General features: G+C 33.5%; 1 pseudogene; it reads right to left on the bottom strand.

Moving 5' to 3' along the window:
• Positions 1–9,930: 9,930 nt before the first annotated feature.
• Positions 9,931–10,503, bottom strand: LOC145640103 (secreted RxLR effector protein 161 pseudogene; annotated as a pseudogene).
• Positions 10,504–12,403: the final 1,900 nt, after the last annotated feature.

Here is a 12,403-nt window from a genome sequence, read left to right as displayed (position 1 = left end):
ATTGAAACTGAATTTGAAATCGATTTAAATCGATCGATTATAGAAGAAGAAGAAACAAAGAGTTTTGGAGATGAATTCGTACCAATATTCAACAATCTAAACAATGTAGACGATGCAGAAGAAGCAATTGAGATTGCAGAAGAAGCAATTGAGAATGCAGAAGAACCAATTGAGATTGCAGAAGAAGCAATTGAGAATGCAAAAGAACCAATTGAGAATGCAGAAAATCAAGTGGTTCCTGGCAAATCAATTGATTCAAATTCAGAACAAACAACCAAATCAAATGCAACTAAAGGTATTTTCTATAAACATTTCAGATTGTATGCAAAAAGTAACCCTTTTAACAGCACAAAGTGACCCTTTTAACAGCATAAAGTGACCCTTTTATATGCATAAAGTGACCCTTTTAACAGCATAAAGTGACCTTTTTATATGCATAAAGTGACCCTTTTATATGCAAAAAGTGACCCTTTTAACTGAAAAAGTTACTCATATAACAACATACAGTGACTCTTTTAACAGCATAAAGTCACCCTTTTCATTCATAAAAGTGACCCTATTTTCGAACAAATGTTACCATTTTGTTTCCTCAAAATTGAATTATATGCTGCCTCTGATTATAATCTGATATATATGTATTAAATAACAGATACAAATCCAATTCATGCTTCTGGTTTAGATCTTAGAGGTTCATTTTTTGGTGTGGTAAGAGAAACTTTTGAAGAAATTTTGGAATTGTATGAAAAACATGCTGCTATACTGGGGTTTTCAATACGAAAACATACAACTAGATACCAGACACACACAAAAATAGTCACTGAGAAAAATTATGTGTGTTCTACTGAAGGAAAGAGAAATTCAGGTTACAAGAAAACAAAGTTAGTTGAAATGGTTAATGAAGAGGATGTGAATGTGAAAACAAGAAAGCCAAGACAAGTAGTCATTACAAGATTAAATTGCAAGGCATGCATAAGAGCAAAAATGAATAAAGAAGGAAAGTTTGAGGTAGTGGCTCATGTTATTCAGCATAACCATGAGCTAACAAGGTCACAGTACGTGGCATTATTTGCATCATTCTGAAAGAAAAATGACAGAAGAAAAAGCTGAAGCAATAAAAACAATGAAATCTTCAAGTCTAACTACAATGGACACTTACAATTATATGGCTACAGAGGTTGGAGGAGAACAGAATATAGGTCATAGTGTTGTAGATCACCTGAATTTTTGCTCAAGGTTAAGAATGGAACAAATTGAGGCTGGAGATGCTCAAACTTTAGTGAACATTTTAAATCAGGAACAATCAAAGGATCCAAACTTCTTTTTTAGAGTTAAGTTTGGCAAGGATGGAAGAATTTCCAATATCTTTTGGAGAGATTCAATGATTCTAGAAGACTATAGGATATATGGAGATGTGCTTGTCTTTGATACAACATACAGAACCAACATATATAATCTTATATGTGCTCCATTTGTTGGAATAAATAATCACTGGCATAATTGTATGTTTGCATGTGCTTTTATTGGGGATGAAAAAACAGATTCATTCGTTTGGCTACTAGAAACATTCTTGAAAGCTATGGAGAATAAAAAACCAACTTCAATATTCACTGATCAGGACCAAGCAATGGCAAATGCAATTGAGCAGGTAAAAGATTTATATTTACATTTTACAGATTTTAAATTCTGACAATAATGTTTTCCTTTTCCCATAAAGTTACCCTTTTAACTGCATAAAGTAACCCTTTTAACAGCATAAAGTGACCCTTTTAACAGCATAAAGTGACCCTTTTAACAGCATAAAGTGACCCCTTTATTTTCAATGTAGGTGCTTCCTAATACAAGGCATAGACTTTGTATCTGGCATTTGGAACAAAATGCTATAACCAGATTTGGAGCTCTTAAAAAAGTCAAAGAATTCAAGTATGCATTCAACCAGTGTTTAAAGATGTGTGTGACAGAACAAGAATTTGAAGCAAAATGGCAAGCAATGATGCAAAAATATGAGTTGGCAGCACACTCTTGGTATCAAAGAGTGTACGAGTTGAAAGAGAAATGGTATCCTGCCCTTAGTAGAGATTTCTTTTCAGCAGGAATCTTATCGTCACAAAGGAGTGAAAGCACTAATCATGCAATAGGATTCAGATCAAGTAAAGCAACTACCTTGATAGAATTTTATACCATATTTAAGAAAACAATCAATCGTTGGAGAAGCACAGAGAAATATGATGAGTTTACCTATAGCAAGTCAATAGCATTCACTTCATTGCCACTATCTGGAATGCTAAAACATGCTGCTCAGGTAAAAAGTTAACTGTTAAGTACATAATTCACTTCTGAAGACTTCTTTGTAATCTTCTTCTTAACCATTGAAGAATAAAACACTACAAAAAATCGAAAACAAAAACAAAATAAAAAAACCTAAAAATCGAAGATTCAAAACAACTTAAAACTAACAAAAATCGCAAAATAAACAAGTAAACGAACCTGAATATAGCAAATAACAACTTCACAAGTGAACTGAGGTGAGAGAAAAGCTCAAAAATCGCCGATTGAGGAGAGAGAAAAAACTCAAAATCGCCAGTTATGGAGAGATAAATCGTAGTTGAGAGAAAAAACGAGGAGAGAGAAAGAAACTGGTAAATGAATGAGGAAGAGAGAGAAAGTGCTTTCTTTATTTTGGCAATAATCAAATGACACGTGCATGATTCAAATTTTGGCAGTTATTAACATGCCCAACTTCCTCCATTCATTAATTTAATGAACATCCGCCTTTTTTTAAACATTTGTGATATTAAAAAACGTTGCTTTTAAAGGTATGGTGCCACGTGGCGCTCTTCAAAACATATGCACCATGTCTCAATGCCACGTCTTTATCCAAAAGCATATGTGCCACGTAAGCTTTCTATTTCATTTAACAAATAAATATTATGTTTTAAGCTAGATTTGTACCCGCAACTTAAACACATAAATGTCATACATTTACTATCTAACCTAACTTTTATTAATGTTTTAAATTTTACATAACTAACATTATATATTGAATAATCCCAACTATGCTTCATTCGCTCAAAATAATCCCAACTTTGGATTATTTTTTAATAATACGAACTTTGATATGAATTTGCTCCTAATGGTCCCAAGTGACCGGTAAGCTGTTGAGTAGGTAAATTTTTTTTTCAAATTGTAATTTACACATGTCACTACGTGATTGGTTAGAAATAAGATTTAATTTTAATTTTGTTTAAAAATATGATTATTTGTCACTAACTAATACTTCATTATTGTTAAAAACAATTAACACTTTCTTACAAAAAAATAAAAAAATAAAAAATAAAAAAATAAAAAAATAGAATGCCAACCATCACGCCACCAATCACCATCACCATTCACAAACGACCCAGCCCCTTCCTTTCCCTCCACTACCCTGCCTTCCTTGAGCCACCAACACCAACCTAACCACCTCCGATCCACCACTTAATCTCCCCAACTTAACACCCACCTTTACCACTGTACCACAACCACCGTAACCAAAACCCGATCGATTTTCAGCGCCCAAACCACATGCCACCATCGCAAAAGCGAATAACAAGAGCCATAACATCATCAACGATAGTGGGTCGTTGATAACAAGGTAAGAAAGTGAGGGAGTAGAGAAGAAACACGGCGGCTGAGTAGCTGACTTGATAGTGGGTCGTTGATTTTAAAGGGTTCCGTAGGGGAGGAGGGTTGGTGGTTGAGAGGGAGGGGGACGGCGCGACGCTGACGAGCGTGGAGGGGTTACGCGCGTGGCCGGAGTTGGGGGCAAGGGTAGGGCACTCGAGCTGGGCAGCGGAGAAGGTGGTTGGGGCTGGTGGCTTGGTGGGATGGTTTTCTTAATTTTTTTAATTAATAATTTTTTTAATGGCTTTTTAAAAAGAAATTATTTTATTTTTTGACCAATAAAGAACCAACACGTGTCATATAACTTGTTATAACAAGTTAGATGACCGGTTGGGACCATTAGGAGCAAATTCATATCAAAGTTTGGATTATTAAAAAATAATCCAAAGTTGGGATTATTTTGAGCGAATGAGACAAAGTTGGGATTATTCTTGTCAAGTTAAATGTTATACTTCGTATAATTTATTTATTTATTTATTTTTCACAAGATTAGAAAATAAATACATACAAAAAAACTCCTGTAACACCTAAGGTAACGCCGGACCATACACTATATACAAACAGTCAAACATGATTTTCAAATTAAAGAATTACAAACTAGTAACCCAGGGCATCGTCTGAACCATACACTAGTTAATTAAATTAAAATAAATCAATGACAACTCATAAGGGGTTTTAAAAAATATATATATTTTATTATTTTTGTATAGTAAAGAGGATCATGACCAGACCTCGATCAACTCTTACTAGATTAGTATTATTTGTCAAGCAGTTAGAAATAGAGAAGTGGCCAAGAGGGTAAAAAAATTCATACCTCCCAACACCCTCAATTAGTAGGACACCTAGGCCCTGTTCTCATCAGATATTTTTCACTCAAGTTCAGTTCATCTCTAATATGTTCAGTTCATTTCAATTCAGCTCTTAATTTCCTTCTCTCATAAATATTCATTTCATTTAAGCTCTAATAAGTTCAGTTTAGTTTATTTCAATTCAGTTCAGCTTAGCTGAGTTTAGTTCAGTTAATGAGAACATGCCCCTAATAAGTGCATAACAAATTTTTTTATGTTTATATTCAGCACTTAGGAAAAATATCAAATTACTTTATGGCGTCCTTGCCTAGAGAATCTCACCTAGGTAAATTAGTGTGTTGATAGTATGTAATGATGTTTGTTGATGATTTTATAAAATTACCATGTGATATTCCCTCAATCCCTACATTTTTTTTCCTTATTTTAACTTTACTAGGGTGGCCTATGCACGCAAAATGCACGAAGGAGTTAGCTCTTGTAGAGAAGTTATATTAGCGTGTATTTACACCTTTGATTTGGGTTGTAGACCTGCTAGTTTTAATACATACTATTTGGTTTATGTGCCTATGTGGTGACTTTGTAAAAGTATAAAAAAGTCACCAAAATATTTTATGACAGTTATTTTTTAAAACCCTTAAAAGTTTGACACTGTTCTTTCAAAATTATTATTAGATAATAGTTAATTGATTTGCATCCCTTCATTTCTTAAACTATGATTAGTTTAGAACTCTTAACTGATTTGCATGATTCAATCATACCTATTGTGTTTTTCTTCAAATGAATTTATTTGAGCTTTGGTCATACGGAGTAATAATATATGAAATGTTTATTTTAGCTAAAAACTTAATAATCTAAGTTCTTTATTGTTCTATGACCATCTAATATCTATATCTAATACTAAATCAATAACTACTTAATTAGTTACTTCATATTTTTCCTCGTAAATTCTATCCATAATTAATACTCTGTACCAGTTTTTTTCCATCGATTTCCCTTGATTTTAGAAAACTTTTAGTTCTTTACACCACTCTATAACATTTGCTTAAATATCACTATTTAATATGAATCTCATTCAAATTTCATAACGTTATTTATGTGTCATCAAACAATGTACAGTTCAAAAGCTAATAAGCCTTAACAATAGTGTTGCAATTAAAGAACGACAAGATTGTAAATAAGAAGAACAACCACGAAGGAGTAAAAATAAACAGTCTCTTCGTAAATACAATTTTTATTCTTTTTAAATAATAATAATAACATATGAAGTATAATTTTTATATTAAAACAAAGGACATTACAAGTTTTTTGTTGAAAAAAAAATTGAATTAATTGATGATACATTTAATAAAAAAATATTAAATATATTAATGAGAGCAAATATATTCATGATGGTAAAAAAGTAAATACACATTTTTGTACATATTTTTGAGCGTATATTTGTTAGCACACTATTCCTAAGAGTTATCTTCTACTTTTTATAAGGTAGGGATATGTTTGCTAATGTATTACTTTAGTAAAAACTATCTTTGATTATATATTAGTAAACTAGTGTTGTGCCTGACAATGTCCGGATAGTTTATTGAATTTTAGGATAAATATTTTTTCCTACTACCAACTCTTAACATATACTTGATGCAATCTTGTAAGAAAAAAAACATATACTTGATACAAATCATATTTTATAAGAAACATAATACTTTTCCATTTAGGATATTTTGAGATAAGATACTAGAAATATACTCCGTATGTGAAAAACAACGGTGTATGTTTTATAGTTTAATTAGTATTAGTATGATGACTTCTACATTATTTCAACCATCTATCCATGAATTAATGATCAACTAATAATTACGGAGTAGTATTCTTTTGAAATTAAAACTCTAAAATAACAATTTTATCCTAAACATTTATCTAAATTTTGTTGAAATAACACTCTAAATTAACTTTATTTTTTTTATCTAACAAAATATGAGTAAAGCATAATTACGGTCCCTAAACATTTGTAATTGCGCACTTTTAGTCGCTCAACTTTTATTTGTGCACTTTTGATCCCTCAACCACCAATTTGGTGTTTCTGACCAAAAAGTTGAGGGACTTAGCCTAGTCAGCAAAAGTTTAGGGACCATGAGTCATTTTTTTTTAGGTCAACATTAATTAAAAAAATTATAAAAAGTTTTTTTTCTTCACAATTAAAAACTCTATTATTTTTTAAATAAAAAAAGGAAAAATCAATTAATTCAATTCATTCCTTATTCTTATTCACTGTTCTTCTAATTCATTAAGAAAACCCAATAAATCAAAAATACCAAGAAATCATATATTAACCCAAAAAAATTGCTTATTCTTCCATAATTTTTCTAATTAGAAAAACAAATGTAAGGAAGAACATCTTTTCCTTTCGCCACTCAACCTCTTTCTCCACCACCACCTCTGTCACCACCTCCGATCCTCTGCCGTTGAAGCCTCTCTTTACATTACAACCACCGTCATTACAAACCTAAAAGTTTCATCAACCGAAGCAATTTTAATCCCAGATTCGGAAGTCCTTTTAATTCTACTGCGATCCAATTTTTTCTCTCCTAAATTTGTCAATTTTCTAGGTTTTGATTCTGAAAATGGTGGAGATTTTAAGGAATGAGTAGTTTGTGCTAGTTTACTACGAGTAGAAGTAGTGAAAGCAGTAGGACTGTGGAAGTACAAGTGAGCCATGATTGATTTTGCATTTAAGGTGGAAGGGTGGTTTGGTAATTTTGGTGGGGTGGTGAGTAGTGGTTTTAATGGTGGTGATAGGAGGTGGATGATGGTAATCGCCACCAGAGGTGGATTAGCCATATGAGGTGTTTTTGGGATTTTTTTTTTTTTTTTAGGGATTGAGTTTTTCTTTTTTATTTTTTTTATTTTTTTTTGTTTTGAGATGTACGTATGAAATTATTGATTTGTCCTATTGTGTGTGTCATTTGTGTTTCTGAAATGGTCTTTTTAGGCTTTGAGTTTGATGGTTTTCCACCGTAATTCATGGAAGAAGGGAGGAGAAAGAAAACTGAGGGTGGGGGATTAGAGATGAGGGAGACGGAGAGTGAAAGCCATGAAAGAGATTAAGTCCCTAAACTATTTCTCATCATACTATTTGCCAAATCAGTTAGAAAGATTCCTTTGTAATTAAAATTCTTACAAAATAAAAGAGAAAAAAAAAAAATTAATGACTCATAGTCCCTAAACTTTTACTGACTAGGATAAGTCCCTCAACTTTTTGGTCAGAAACACCAAGAGTGGTGGTTGAGGGACCAAAAGTGCACAAATGGAAGTTGAGGGACTAAAAGTTCACAAATATAAAAGTTCAGGGACCGTATTTATGCTTTACTCAACAAATATATCCAACTTTTTGCTTATAATAATAATAATAATAATAATAATAATAATAATAATAATAATAATAATAATAATAATAATAATAATAATAATAATAATAAAATCAAATACTCCGTACGTCCCTATTTGATAGTCAATTTTGGGCAATTTTCACTGGAATTAGTAAACATGAATAAGAAGTAGCAAAAGTACATTGAAAAAGTAAATTTACATTAGGTATGCAAAAAAAAGTAGAGAGATAAAGTAAATTAAGTATATGGAAAAGCAAAATTTACATGGGAAAGTTAAATTTGCACAAATATTTTTTTGCAAATTGGAGGGAATTTTAGTAAAATTAATATTAATGTTACTTGAAAAAAGCAAATATCACTAACATTTTAGAGCACAAAAAATGGAATAAGTGATCATCAAATAGGGACGGAGAGAGTATATCCTATGTGTCATACTTATAATTAATTTTTTCTTATATTGTAGGGATTTTAGGTAGTCTAAGCAGAATTTCATGAATCTTATTCATACACACCTAAACGGGATCTCATGCAAATACAAATAAATGATCACACAATAGTTTAGAATTAACCTTTAAAGCGTGAATCCTCTTAGCAATCTTCTTCTCTAGCGGAGATAAAGAGCCTCAAATGCATCTCCTCTATTTGGTCCACCGGGTTGAATCAACACTCCACCAATGCTAGTTGGACGGGAAAAACCTTTCACCTTTCTTGGAGTAGAGAGCCGATTTTAGAGAGGAAATATGGAGAGGAAAACTTACGTTGTTTTCAGAAAACTGAATACTGTATTTTTATTTTCCCTAAACTCTAATTAATATATAATCACATTATCATTAATTAGGTTAGGGTTTTCCTCTCCCCTTTCCCTCCTTGGTCGGGCACCCTAAGGCCCACTTTAGGCTTCGGGTTCCTTTATTGATCTAAACCTAATGTGTGACCTTGTAGGATTCGTTTAGGCGAGCTTCAGGTTTGTTACTTACTAACCCAAAGATCTATAGCATTCTCTAGCAAGACGAATACACGACCCAAATAAACGAGTTACTATCTCCATAATACGATCCATAATTATACTTAGTAATTGCACTCTAGATTCGAGGACACATTTTCTTCAATCTCCCACTTGTCCGAGACAATTATGCAATTTTCAAATTCCTTAAGTCTCTTAGTGTCTAATTTGATAGTATGATCACATCTCTATGCTATCAATACTAGCGTTCAAATTATTTCTTGAATTCCGAGTTTGAATTGCTAAGCAAATGATCATCTTATGATCCATTTGAGCACGGCCATGCATTTTCAATTCTTACTCTTCAAGAGGCCAAGATACCCATCCTATCTAACATAGGAGGACATATTCAATCTTGTGGCAACCAAAACTTCCACTCAACTTTTAGCATAACCCGAGTGTTGCCTTTATAGTCCCCTTTTACGGCATGACGTTTGACAACATCAAAGTTACACTAATCATTGAATTAAGTAGTGTTCCTCTCATGTCTAAGGAATCCACTAATATAATTTGCGAAGTTTTAGAACTTCTAAGTAGGTCTGTTCGATCATGTATCGACTATACATATCCATATGATTGACTAAACATCTCCATGTTTCCATAGCCCATGAAATGGTACTATCAACCAATCTTATATGCTAATCCTTTTATTAAGTCATTTATGTCCAAATTAACAACTCAGATTAGGAGCTTAAATATTTTATGAATTTAGTTCACTTATGGGGTTTCATTCATCAAATCACAAGCCCATTGAATTCAATAAAATATATTGGACATTTTATTTAATACTAAACCAAAATTAAATAAGAGGAAAAAATTTTATACCATATAAACATAAAATACCAAAATCGTGTCTTTAAATTGTAACAAGTTTCTCTAAACAAAAACGATCTAAAGCCATTCTAACATTTGCTTCAACTCTACAGCCCTAGCGTGACATTCATGCTTGGGTTGAGGTAGAGGTTTAGTGAGTGGATCAACAACATTCTCATCCGTGTGAACTTTACAGATCTTGACATCATTCCTGTCTACAATCTCGCGAGTGAGGTAATATTTCCTCATTACATGCTTGGATTTGTCATTTGATCTTTGGTTCTTTAGCTTGTGCAACAGCTCCATTATTATCATAAAACAACTCAATTCCTTCTAGAACACTAGGTACGATGCCTAGCTCTATTAGGAACTTCTTTATCCAAACAACTTCCTTAGCTGCTTTTACCGCCGCTAAATATTCTGATTCTGTTATAGAGTCTGCTACAGTGCCTTTCTTTGAACTCTTCCAGCTCACTGCTCCTCCATTTAGACAAAAGGTGTACCCTGATTGCGAGCGGTAATCATCTCTGTCGGTCTGAAAACTCGCATTAGTATAACCTTTAACAACCAAATTATCTACTCCTTCATAGACCAAAAACATTCCTTTAGTCCTTCTCAAGTACTTTAGGATGTTCTTAGCCGTAGTACAGTGTGCTTCACTTGGATTTGCTTGGACTCTGCTACATAAGCTTAGAGCAAATGCAACATCCGGTCGAGTGCATATCATGGCATACATGATAGAACCTATAGCCGAGGCGTAAGGTATGCTACTCATCTGCTTTAACTCATCATGCTCCGATGGGCACTGACTCTTGCTAAGCGAAATGCCATGTGACATGGGAATGAATCATCTATTAGAGTTTTCCATGTTGAACCTTGTAAGAACCTTATCAATATAAGTCTTTTGGCTCAGTCCAAGCATCCTTCAAGACCTATCTCTATGGATTTTGATTCCCAAAATGTACTCAGCTTCTCCAAGGTCTTTCATGGAAAAACAACTTCTCAACCATTCCTTGACTGACTCAAGCATTGGTATGTCATTTCCTATGAGTAGTATGTCATCTACATACAAAACCAAGAAGACTAAGCTAGTCCCACTAAATTTCTTGTAGACACAAGATTCTTCTTTACTCTTGAGAAAACCAAACTGTTTGATTGCCTCATCAAATCGAAGATTCCAGCCCCGAGACGCTTGCTTCAATCCATAAATGGATCTCTGAAGCTTGCAAACTCTTTTTGGATTTTTTGGATCCTCAAAACCCTCAGGTTGTGTCATGTACACATCTTCCATCAAGAACCCATTAAAGAAGGCGGTTTTGACATCCATCTGCCAAATTTCATAATTGTAATGTGCAGCAATCGCCAAAAGTATCCGAATTGATTTAATCTTTGCCACTAGAGAAAAGGTTTCATCATAGTCTATACCATGTATTTGTTTGAATCCTTTTACAACCAGTCTTGCTTTATAGATATAGACATTTCCATTTTTGTCTGTTTTTATTTTGAACACCCACTTGCACCCAATAGGTTTGACCCCATCAGGCAAGTCGACTAGGGTCCAAACTTTGTTCTCAGACATGGAGTCCATTTCGGATTTCATGGCCTCAAGCCATTTCTCAAAGTCTGGGCTCGTCAAAGCTTGTTTGTAGGTAGTAGGTTAAGAATTTTCCAAAATTAATATTTTAGAGTCTTCCGTTAACAAGAAATCAACCAACTGCTTGTTTGGGATCCTTGTTCTACATACTTAATCTACGTGGGGCTTGAGCATCAATAGAAATATTTTCTTCAACATCTTGAAGATTTTTGCATGAATTAGATTCAAGTGGGACGATAGGAGTTTTGCTTAATGAATTAGCTTGCTCCGACACCTGACCTGTCATAGCAGAGTCATGCGCCCTCGCCTCTGACGTGGTTTGATCCACATACATTTGTTGCTCATCTTGAATTTCTTCGAGAACTATTTTACTCCCACTTGTCTTTCTGGAAATAAACTCTTTTCAAGAAAGATACCATCATGAGCAACAAACACTTTGTTCTGTTGACGGTTATAGAAGTAGGAACCCCTTGTCTCCTTTGGGTATCCCACAAAGAGACGTTTATCTGATTTGGGTGCAATTTTATCTGACAGTAAACGTTTTACATAGACCTCACAACCCCAAATTTTAAGAAAAGATAAGTTTTGAGCTTTTCCATTCCACATCTCATATAGAGTCTTTTCTACAGCCTTTGACATGCTTCTATTTAGTGTGTGTGCAGTTGTTTCTAGAGCATATCCCCAAAAAAAAATTGGAAGATCAACAAGACTCATCATTGAGCAAACCATATCTAGTAAAGTTCGATTCCTCCTTTCAGACACACCGTTTAACTGTGGCGTCCCTGGCGGAGTCAACTGTGAAACTATTCCACAATCCTTTAGATGATTATCGAATTCTTGGGTCAAATATTCGCCACCACGATCGGATCGTAATGATTTTATTGTTTTACCAATGATTTTGTACTTCATTTTGGAATTCTTTGAACTTTGAAAATGATTCCGACTTATGCTTCATTAAGTAGACATACCCATATCAACTTAAATCATTAGTAAAAGTAATGAAGTAACTAAACCCACCTCTTGCCTTTGAACTCATAAGCCCACAAACATCTATATGTATGAGTTCCAAGAGGTCATTGGCTCTTTCACCCTTTCCAGTAAAAGGTTATTTTGTCATTTTGCCCAATAAGCATGATTCACATAC

This window comes from Chenopodium album, chromosome 7 (assembly GCF_948465745.1).
Source record: "Chenopodium album chromosome 7, dcCheAlbu1.1, whole genome shotgun sequence".
Classification (NCBI taxonomy): Eukaryota; Viridiplantae; Streptophyta; class Magnoliopsida; order Caryophyllales; family Amaranthaceae; genus Chenopodium; species Chenopodium album.
This window is presented reverse-complemented; position numbering and strand designations above follow the sequence as displayed.